Source organism: Nicrophorus vespilloides, unplaced genomic scaffold, assembly GCF_001412225.1.
Source record: "Nicrophorus vespilloides isolate i.1.1-1 unplaced genomic scaffold, Nicve_v1.0, whole genome shotgun sequence".
NCBI lineage: Eukaryota > Metazoa > Arthropoda > Insecta > Coleoptera > Silphidae > Nicrophorus > Nicrophorus vespilloides.
The window spans coordinates 215,965-227,910 of record NW_017097584.1 but is presented as its reverse complement, the minus strand read 5'-3'; the positions used below and the strand labels follow the sequence as shown (position 1 = coordinate 227,910).

At 27.7% G+C, this 11,946-nt stretch overlaps 1 protein-coding gene across 2 annotated transcripts in view; it reads left to right on the top strand.

Moving 5' to 3' along the window:
• Positions 1 to 258: 258 nt before the first annotated feature.
• Positions 259 to 11,946, top strand: part of LOC108560458 (discoidin domain-containing receptor 2) — a 150,347-nt gene continuing 138,659 nt past the window's right edge. For both annotated transcript variants that reach the window (XM_017918014.1, XM_017918012.1), the window contains exon 1: positions 259 to 477. The gene's annotated coding sequence lies outside the window, so the exon portion shown is untranslated. The remainder of the gene's footprint in view (positions 478 to 11,946) is intronic.

Genomic DNA, 11,946 nt, shown 5'->3' with positions numbered 1-11,946 from the left:
AATATCAGGTATTATTAGCAGGTGTAGCGGAGAATTTAATAAGAATCTTCATATATTATTGATCGAAAAAATCAATGTCTTCCGGTCCTCCGGAACTACCCTACAGGAACCTCCACCATCCTGCAGGTAACATCCGGTCGCGCGAATCCTGTTAACCGCGCGTCGAGTGCCAGGAACACAGATGGCAGCACCGAACTGCGCGGACCGGAAATATTCCTGCTGACAGGTTTTGAATTCGTGCGGCGGCAGTTGCTGTCCGGCTTGCATGCGAAGAACAACTTCGAAGTACGGCCTCTAACCGGGACTACCACGAGAAACACGTGACGGAAAACCATGAACCACGACCAAACAAAACACCGCATATGAACAATAAACACATCAACAAGCGGAAACATTTCAGTATCATTTAACTTTAAACTGACAGTTCACGATCATTCCTATTTTTTCATTCTATGATTAAATGAAATTTGTTTTGCGGTGAGTAAATAAATGAATTATTACGCTTTATTGCTTTCATCAATAAAGGGCTAAATGCGTTACAGTAAAAATACGCCACGCAACATTCATTTGGAACACTGACATTTTTTTTTTGGGATTAATTATTACCATTTTTTTTGTATTTTCCGCAAAATGTTCGGAAATATTTTTTTTTCGTGTCCCTTGAGATTCCAATTTCTGGCTGTAGTTGCATTGTCACGCAAAATACTAGAATCGATTTATGTTAATGACATTCCATTTATGTAACTTTTTTTTTCTTCTGAATAATTATATTTCCATTTTTGTAACGCGCACGAGGGACGGCTGTAATCTGTTTTTCGTTTCTTTTCCTCGTTTTGGTCATTGTTGTATGGATGATGGTGCAAACATGCCTCCGTCTCACTTTCTTTATATACATACTATATATACAAACTATATATAAACTTATATATAGACAAAGTTTTTTTCTTTCTATACTACATAGCTACTCGAGCTGATGTACTTAGAACCCTACTGATTGATAATGGCACCAACAACAAAGAAAATAAGTGGATGTCGCCACGATAGAACACGCACAACATTCATTAAACAACGGCAATTGCCGTCCCATGGTCCGAAACGTGTTTATTAGTTTATTGTTGCATTAACAAATTGCAGTATGCAACAATAACTATTATCCATTTGAACCCAAAGTGGAAAAAAACTTATTCTATCAACGTTCATTCTAGGAACAATTTCTTTTATGAACGCCTTTTACAAATACTATTGACGTTACGTGCACGTTAATAAATAAAATTGTTATTAAATTTGACCATTTGTAAGTTCAAATATAAAGCGCATTTAACTAAAAATATCTTCTCGTTTAGAAAAATATTCGAAAATGTAATATAAATTGAATTAAACATAATGATTTATTTTGTTCATTACGATTTAATGAATCATTTCATTTATATAAATGTGGAATGCGTTTTAATGGATGTATGTAATTCGTTAAAAAATAGACTAAATAAATACAGTAAAACCTCATTTAGCGCTAAACTAAGACATTTAGAGCGCTAAAAGGAACAGCGTTATATATCACAAACATATGCACACAAAAATATTAAGTTTATTTTTGTGATGAAGGTCCTGGCTATTCTGATATTTTTTATTTTTTGGCGATAAAATCGTCTAGTCATTTGTCGCTTTCTTTTTCTTTTATTAAGCAAATATTGGTAACAGGCGATCGCACCTAAAACTCCTCTTCTTGCTTTTGCACTCCTGTCGAAATTCCCTACAATTTGATCAAGGATTTCGGTTATTGTTTCTAAACTTTTTCTAAGAAAATCTGTAGCAAGTTCTTTTGGTTCATCGTCATCAGAATCACTATTTTCGCGTTCTTCAATTCCTTGTTCTACCAGTTCTTGAAGGTCATCGTTGGTAATGCTCTCACCAGAAACCTGCAATTACTCCTTAATATCCTGCTCATCTACATCTCAAACAAGCATAGATTCTGAGGAAGCAAAGCGCTACGTATTCGGGCGCTTTTATAATGTTTCCAGCAAACCACATTTTAGCAAACCAGCGTTAAACTAGACATCGCTAAACGAGGTCTTACTGTATTTGAATTCGATTATAGCGCCGTTTCGTGTAACTTTTGTAACTATTCAGGGGATTTTAATGATTATTCAACATAATTATATTCATTACAACTCTGAAGCTTTAATGACCATAAATTATTATTTGATTTTATTATACCCGTATCATATATTTCAAAATGCAAATTAAAATCCATCTATAACAATACAGGATGCATATTTTGAATTATATATTTTGGACCTAATTTGTTGTTATTTTCTTAAATTTTACTAGTTATAAAGTAGTGGTATTATTTAAGTGTATGATAATTGAACTCACGAATAAAGTAAAATAATTAACAGTTTTATACTAATAATGTACAGGGAATTAAATGTATTTTCTTATATATTCATAACTTTTTTTAATAATAATTTTACCTTTTATCTACTGATATTGACTGTGGGCAAAATGTAAAATAATTATAGAAAATATATTTTATCAGTAAATAATATATTTTTTTTAACTCATTGAGAAATTGTTTAAATTAATGTTATTTACTTATTTTATATATAGCTTTAATATAAGGAAGTGTTTTTCTTATGAGATTTTCATCTCAAGCTCATCTCATTTTATCTCGGAATAGTCAAACATTTGTGAGCATCTGCTTTGATTTTATTCATCCAAGAACAGCAGAGTGCAATTGCTTGTGTAGGCGATCGCCGAGGTTCGCATGCAGATGTTGGAGATGAATGAATGAAAAAGACATTTTGAACAGCTACACTCAAATAAGAAATAAATCCACGATTGAAACCAATCATTCATGGCATTCCATCGGTAGCAAACGCAAATATCTTGGTATGCGGAAATGTCTAGTCGTTGAACAAGTGCTGAACGTAATGAAATATTAACTTTCAATCTTCAATTCTTCGACAAAACTCAACTTACATATCTTATGTGCATTACAAATTATTATAATTATTTTTATAAATTTAATATACATAACTATTTGATTATTGGAAAAATATTTGGATTACTTATTCAAATAATATTTTTCAAAAGAATTGAATTGCAAAAATATACCGATTATTACATACAATTACGTGTAAGATTTATTATGAAATTTCAAATTGTTACTAAATAATTGATATAATAAGAAATAAAGTAAATTAGTATAATTAACAAATTATAAATAAACTATACAATTACTTTTTTTATTTTATTCAATGATAAAAAAAAGTCAATTATTATAGGAAATATCTGTAAGAATAATCATAATTATTGATATAATAAAAGGCTGATACAGTAGCCAATCTATTTTTAGTTAGTGCTTGTTGGATTTTCATGCAGGTCCTACAGTCAGTTTTAAAAGGAAATGAATTACGAGTTTGTATGATCACGCTAGGAGCTGGAGGGTTAAAAATTACAGTTAAAGAAACCATTTGTCTCTAGGTTTAAGGATTGTAAGAAACGGAGATATTTCTAGTTTAGCCTTTGGATCTATTTTATGGACTCTCTAAAATACTCCTTCCTCATGAATATATATATATCGTGCTTTGTTTGAAGTGATGAAATATTTCTGATTAATGTTACATTTTGCGTTTCGTATAACTATAATTAAAATTTTAATTAAATTTATATATTTCATTAAATGAAATAATATTTTGTTTGTATGTATGTATGTATTTATTATGCTAATTTTATTTAATGCTTTTTTCATGAGTTTTTATATTTATTTTTTCTGTTTCACAATAGTACGATTTGAAAATTAAAAAAGAAGCTAAATTTTAATTGAGCATTACAAAAATAAATCTTCTTGTGTTGTTTAATTTTATGTGGTTTAAGAAAAAAAATATTACACAAAGTATGAATTTATTTGATTTGATTTTATTTTTTGTTTTCATTATTTCAATGTTGGTCTTAAAAATGCACCTGAACGCATTTCATGTTTTGAAGCTGATTTGTCTAATAGTCCGTTTCCTGCGTTTGATGAGTCTAAAGTAGCAATTTTCCTGTTGATGTTAAGATTTTTTTAACATCTACCTATAAAATACTTTCTCCTTATAAAAATAATAATACAATTACCGTTTTCTTCTTTTTTGCTCTGTCTTTTTAATAGGCCATTACTTAAATTAAAGAAGAAAAAAAAAGCACCATACATTTTCATCACTTTTGTACTGACGTGAAATTACATTGCTTTAGAAAAGCTGAGTAAAAAAAGTTGATATTAAATTATTCTGTCTTAAATCTAATTGTCCATTAAATAAACCACATCTGTCGTAATTTATATAATCGTTTCACGAGAAGAACACGAACGAACGTTTATTCACTGGCGATTCATTAGAATTCTTAATAAAAAATTAGGCGTAATTACGACTCAAGACTGAAGTCATTCAACTAACCTCTAACCAGTTAAAGATCAGATAATTATATCATTTGTAAAAAACGGAAAGAATGTACACGATATATAGACGTAAATTATGAATTTATGTGACGTACATGCTATGAATGTGCAAATGGAAATACAAAATTCGTGTGAAAATTTTACATAATGATTTATGCTATCTTGAATGTGCATTAATCGGGGATAATTCAATCATTTGATTACGAACAAGCATGGTAATTAATCGGATTTAGTCGATCATACGCTTGTTTGACAACAATAACTTGCAAATAAGCATGAAAATGCAAGGCTCAATTGACTATTGTTTTGTGTTAATAATATAAATTTCCATTTTTATCATAAAATATGATATTATAGATTATGTTAGTTTATTGCATAAAAATATATTTTTAATTATTTTTATTGTAAAAGTCACATAAAGTTAACAAAAATAAATGTCTATTTATCATACAAATAATAACAAATAAACGAAACCAAAAAGTATTTAGTGAATAATATATTTTAGTAATTAATACAGAATTTTTCATTAACAATATATATTATATATTTTGATGAACTTCTCGAAGCAAAAAAGATAAAGAATCTTACAATGTGATTGTTTAACTTAAAAATAAATAAATAGAAAAGTGTTATTAAAGTATCGATGTCTAAAATTATACTAAATGTATAAAAATAGTGAGCATTTCATGGGAAATAAAATTCTTTTGATCAAGATTTTAAAATTACTTCATATTATAAAATACGACAATACCTCGCTTAGTGCGACTTCAATCAGTGCGAATTTACTAATTCTAAAAAATTACTAATTATTCTTTTCTTACATAAATGATAGTATTTCATTTCTATTTTATTTCGTTTTTAAAAATCTCGATTAGTCTGATTTTAAACAGTGCGGAACCGATTATCCGCATTATACGAGATGTTCCTGTAATAAAAAAAACAAGTGAGAGGAGATTCTAATAAAATGTTATGTAATTATTTTATTTTTATATATTTTTATAGTATATCTGTACTTTTTTAAATAACTTTTGCAAATTAGTTTATCAATAACATCAATTGTATCCAATGTTTCTGTTTGAAATAATTGAAATTTATTTCTGCTGATTGAATACATTTTTATTCCATTATTTTTCATTGTATGTTTCAGGTTAGTGAAAGTGCATTTCAGTAGTAAATCATAATTGACATCGGTTCTCGTATATTCGATTTGTTGGTTTAAAATACAGTGTAAATATTGAAAATCGTTAGTTTTTTTTTGTATTTTGATCGAAATACGAAGGCAATACAGAATGTTTTATATACATACGCAAAAACGTCGGACGGTTGAATTATTACATTTTATAAATGAACACATGATTGGCTCCATTTTATTTTATTACTAGCTTAAATAAATTGAACTGTAAATGCGAGGCTTCACTGGTTAAAAATAAAATAGTATTTAAAAAAATGTAAAATTTAAAATATATTAATTAAAATAGATTAACGTTTGGTGGCTAATTGATATGTTTAAATAAAAAATCTATTATCATGAATGATGCATATAAAATATTGATTAATTAATAATACAAAGTTTTTTTTTTATAAACAATTATACTTATATAAATATTGGTTATTCCTTTCAATCACTAAATATTTATACTCTGCACACCTTAAATGTTCTACTTTTTTTTTCTTCTGTCAGAAAAGAAAACTTTTGTAGAAATGATATCATATTTATCAGATGTAAGCAAATCATTTTAGCATTACGAAATCTTATAGCTCATATTTTCGGTAGTTTTTTCTTTATCATCCATAATTAATATATTTTCTAAACTTGTTAGTATTTTTTTTATTAATTTAGTAAAACGCGAGTATTCTTATTTTTTTTTTAGACATAATATTAATGTATTTATATTTTGAATTTTATTCCTCGAAAATCACCAATATTACGGAATTGTCTGATAGTTTATTCTAATTGATGTAGTACAAACATAAATTATAAAATTATATGAATTTAATAAATTTAATGAACTATCGGCTTGTCCGGAAAGTTACCATTGGTGATGCCTAAATACATCAGAATTGTGAAAAACAATTAACTTGTGTATATATTGTAAAGTGAGATTTCAACCGTCTTTAGAAAAAATCTTGGTTTGGATCAAATAATTCGTGTCGATTTAGTACCCTCGTGAAAATGGAAGAAATGGTACAAAGGGCATTTTAGACTTTGATACTTTTCTATTACTGTAAAACCAAAAATGCCACTAAAGCAATAACTAAGATATATTCTCCTGACGGAGAACTTGCTTTAGCTAAATGAAATTTAGGAACATAATAATCCAAATTTAGAATTTAGCCTTAAAGTTGTGCTAGTAATAATGATGAAATCAAGACATTCATCGAGAATAACGTGTAGTGCGACACAGCAAAGATATTAAAAATATCAAAAACAACTATCGACAACCGTTTTTGAAGCTTGCTTACATAAACCTTTAAGATATATAAGTTTTGAACAATTTAATGGACAAAATAGTCCAACAAAAATTGTTGGAGTCGGAAAGAGTTGTATTTGTCAAGCCGTAGTATTTACCAGATAATGTACATTCCGATTTCTACAAATTTGGGTCTTTGCAAAATTCCATTAACTGCAAGAACTATTAATTATTAGTCTACATAAAAAAGCACGTGAAGAAGTTTTTTTGACGAAAAACTTAATAAATTTTGGGGGAATGTAATGTTTAAGTTACGTGAAATATGAAGAAAGGTTTATAGATAAAAAATGGCGCATACATAATTAAAAATTTATGAAAAATCGGCAATATGTTGAAAACTTAATACGAAAATTTCCGGATTGTATTTCACATTTATAAAATTATTCAGATTGGAATCATTAATTAAAATGTCATGATTTTTTCACTTGAATTACTTAAATTCTATTTCTATTCTATTCTATGAGTATATTTTATTTTTAATTGACAAAATATATTTTTATAGCTAGACTTCTTTTTACTTCCGCCTGAATCCGAACAAATTGTTAAATTAGTTATTAGTTAATTATTTATTATATACTACGACATAATTTTATCGACTATACTTTTTACAGATGAATAATATGCATATAAAAGATATATCATGTAAAAGTACTAGTAAGCAGAACCCATAAGAACTTCCGATATTAAATTCAATACAAGTAACGCTATGAATATAAATATGCTAACCTGATAAGATTAGCTAAGATACAAATATTTAAAGCTAACCACATTGAAATATAAACATTGACTTATATGGACACTCATTGTAGTGATGATGGAACGAAAGGAAAAGCGTTTAATAATGTTATTTATATTATTCATGTAACGAACGAGAATGTCTGGTTGATGAAGTCGTTGTTTATATTTAGCATAAATTCGTTTTAGAATTCATGACGCGAAGGACTCGATGAAATCTATTCAAATTTCTCTTATTCTTAATGTTCTCGGTTTAAAATAATTCCACTAATTACTTTCCCAAATTCCATAATGTGACTCATCCGATCTGTTAAAATGATTAAGTAATGATTCGTCAGGCAAAAATATCAAGTTTTTTTTGGAGAAATACAATTACTAGCATATTTTTGTCAAATTTTACATAATTTTATCATTTACTATAGAATAAAAAATAATTATTATTAAATAATAAGTATTTAGTGCGGTAACTTCTTTGTAACCATTAATTATTTTATGTTATATTGTTATGATTATGTAAATAATTTTTATTTTTGTATGCTTAATTGTTGCAATAAATGTTATTATAATTAAGTTTTTAAATATTTTGGTAATGCAAACCTCTTATAAATTCAGTTTTAATAGGTCTTTAGGACAAGTATATTTAGGGTAAACGTCTAAAATACGACTTATGATTTTGTTTAAATAATTACGCTGCGTTTAGACGACGTGTACTAATCTCGCAGTCTAAGAGAAACCCTATGAGGGTTTTCTAAAGCTGGTATTTAGACCGCAACAGGAGGACAGGAAGCTCCGAGGGTTAAGCTCCTTCCGACTAGATTAATTATCTCGTGGCTTTTTAAACATTTCCGGCATATATTTTTTACAGCATTTATGCGTTGCATTTTTATTCTTTCGTACACTTAATTATACATATTTTATAATGCGAAATATGGTATGGTCATTTTTTTTGCACCCCTTATATTGTTCACCCTTTCTAAATAAATAATCCAGTTTTTGAGCTATATATATATTAATTGAAAATAAATAAAAGACTGGGTCTCGCATAGTACGGCTTCAATCAGTCCGGATTTATTAATTATATATTACTAATTATAGATTAGAAACAGTAAAATAAAAATAAATTCTGATAAACTAGTACACAAAATTATTTTTTTTATGTATAAAGTCCCTGATGTATCTGATATCAAACATTATATTGCGAGGTATTGCTGTAATTGACATATGTTTCGTAATGAGTACTTGTAATGTTATACATGTGTATTTTAAATAACGTATAGAACCAGTTTTTCAAATACTTACGATTCCTAAAGTACTTTTGCAATTCCGTGTACTTCCTACGTTTTATACGTTTTTAAGAAATGTATATAATTCGGTTTTTTTCTAACTGAAATACCGGTTTTTAAGTCTAGATTTAGAATATAACAATAAATAATTTAACATTCCAACACAATATTAATCATTTATTAAAGTATGAAGACATATTTGAAATTAGTTCTAAGCTGTAAAGATACGAATTCAAAGAAAATACCCTGTAAAAATCTTGTTTCTCTATTTTTTCTAATACCGGTTTTATAGAAAAGTTGAGATTCGAAAATCGGTTTTTTAGAGTTGGTTTTTGTATAAACCCTTCTTCCCAAGTAACTTTCGGAGTTTTAAATATAAACGTTTATTCACTAATTGAAATACATTTAAAGTTATTGAATAAAAGTTATTGATTAAATAAATATTTTTTCTAAACTTTTTTTTACCAATTTACTTCATTTTCTATTAATAATAATCATCATTACCTTTCTCATAATATTTTACCATTAAATTTATTAATGAAATTTATTTTAATCTAATAATATTTATGATATAAGGTGACATAATTACTGTCCTTATATTTTTTTCATGTGAAATAACATTTGTGATCACAACAGAAATGTATGTCGATCAAAGTAAATTCTGCTCTTATAGTAATATCTCAATTATGTTTCCTCCTTTACAATTTAAATGCAATTTATGGGAGCACATTGCTCTCAATTAAATTGATGAAACCTAAAATTGAATAGATTTGTTTGAATTAGTTGTGCAATATAAATGATTTTGGCTTCACCTGGAGCTTGGAGGAAGCCCGACAAAGCTAATCCATTGAACCGCCGTTGCTGCGAACCTAATTTATTGACTGCAAAACGTAAATGCACCGCATTTCGACATCACTCCGCCAACACCGCAATTAATATTAATTATTCCATCATACTTTGATCAGAAACAACATTCACATTGCGATGGACATTTCAATTCGTTTTTGTTCTTCCCCAATTTGTGCACCATCATGTATGTCATTGTTTTGAAAGCAAATGATGGGCTGTGTTTTCGTTAACCGTAAATTATAATTAATGTACGTTGCCATAACGCAAACATAATGTAATGCACGCAAATGAAACACCCGAGGTGTGTCTGCGCCTGGAAATTCAGCTTTTACACGACATTTTGATCGGCCAACGTAAATAAATAAATACCATCACCGTCCTCATACTATTTCATGGTATCATGTTTTAGCTAGAATTTTGCAGCAGTTTTGTAAATAGTTTCCAGGGCAAAGGTCATAAACCTTACCATTAAATCTCGCACTCGTGATGCATTTACTTTTATAGTTACTTTTAAATTATACATTTAATATTACTTAGTTTACATATTTTATTTCATTCCGCCTCATAATAACCTTGATTTCACAAGATTACAAACAGCCAATTTATAATCAAATTACGTTTTGTATAAATACACAATGGACATAAATATATCCAAGTTGTGTGTATGTAAGTACTTTCCAAAACTTTTAAAAAACTCTAACTTGTTAGGAAGTTTTAAAGTTCATAAAATTATTTTTCTTTGTGTATGTATTGGAAATACAATTTATTATTTATAATAACATAGTTATTTCAATAACTCAGAACTAGAACGAATATATAGTTACTACTTATAAAATCTTTAAAAATATGATGATAATTTTTTCCTCTATATTTTTTTAATCTCTTAAAATATTTAGGGGTCGCAGAAAAATAGATGAGAGATCAATCCGAGATGTTTTTCTATCCATATCCATTGGGGGGGTGCAGAATTTTTTTAAGTGCAAAAGGGAGTCGCACATCAAAAATTTGAGAAACGCTATTTTACATGTCCAAACACTGAGATTTTGAATGTGAGCAGAAGCATATGTACAATTAATTATGTTTATTTTATTATTAATGGTTCGTAAATGTTAAGTTTTACGAAAATACGACTGAAATGGTCTAATATACTTTATATATCGATTTTTGACTCAATTCCTTTGCTGGTGATTTACGTCTCAACCTTGAACTACTTCCTTCTACGTCTTAGTTGGTAACTTTAAATCAATGTTATCACAATTGTAGATTCATATTGTATTAAAATCTCACAATTAAAGTTATTTAATTACAACAATTATGAAAATGTTGTCTGTTAACCAATACAATCTGCTTTAATAGATGTTTATTTATAACAATAATAATTTATTTATTATATAATAAGCATATTTTTCACAAGTAAGTTATTTGTTTTACAAGTCACTATAAGATTATGACCGCAATATTTAAGATTTTATATATCGTTTTCTATGGCAAAAATTAAAAATCTTGGGAAAAAACTACATCCATTATATTTGCCACTAAGTCAGAAATAAAAGACTCTTAGATATTTATGAATTAAGTATGCACGATTTTATTATCTTTGCCTATTTTACAAACAAATAACAAAACAAAAATATTTGGATCTATGTTTATAATTGCACATTTTTTTGGCAAATTCAAGAGCATTACAAAGAGTTTCTGACTGTTTAAATCCATGTAAATTAAATCCGCGTATACAAAAATCCGCGTAAATACAGTTTTAATTTACGCATAAAAAAGGTACTTCTAAAGCAGTATTAGTCTACCTAGAAAACCAAGTGGCAAAACGAAGAACTGGCGAAAAACTATTAGCAATTGGGTCGCAGTACGACTTCAAACAAACAAATATGTTGGGTTGTACTGCTAAAAGATTGAGAAGCACCATTAAAGAAAACACTTCAGTTCTTAAAACCAGATTATTTATTTTAATTTAACCATTCACAATCAATATGAGATTTGTTAATTAGGTCTATTTTATGTTTTATTGTTTTATATAGTATTTATCTTTCTGAATGTTGTTGTTATTGTTCTACGGAAGTAATTATGTTTTACATGAACTTTTAATTTTGTTGTGAAAAGTCGAAAAATTGTTAAATATCCGGAGACTTCTGGCATATTTATTAAAAATTTCTCGATT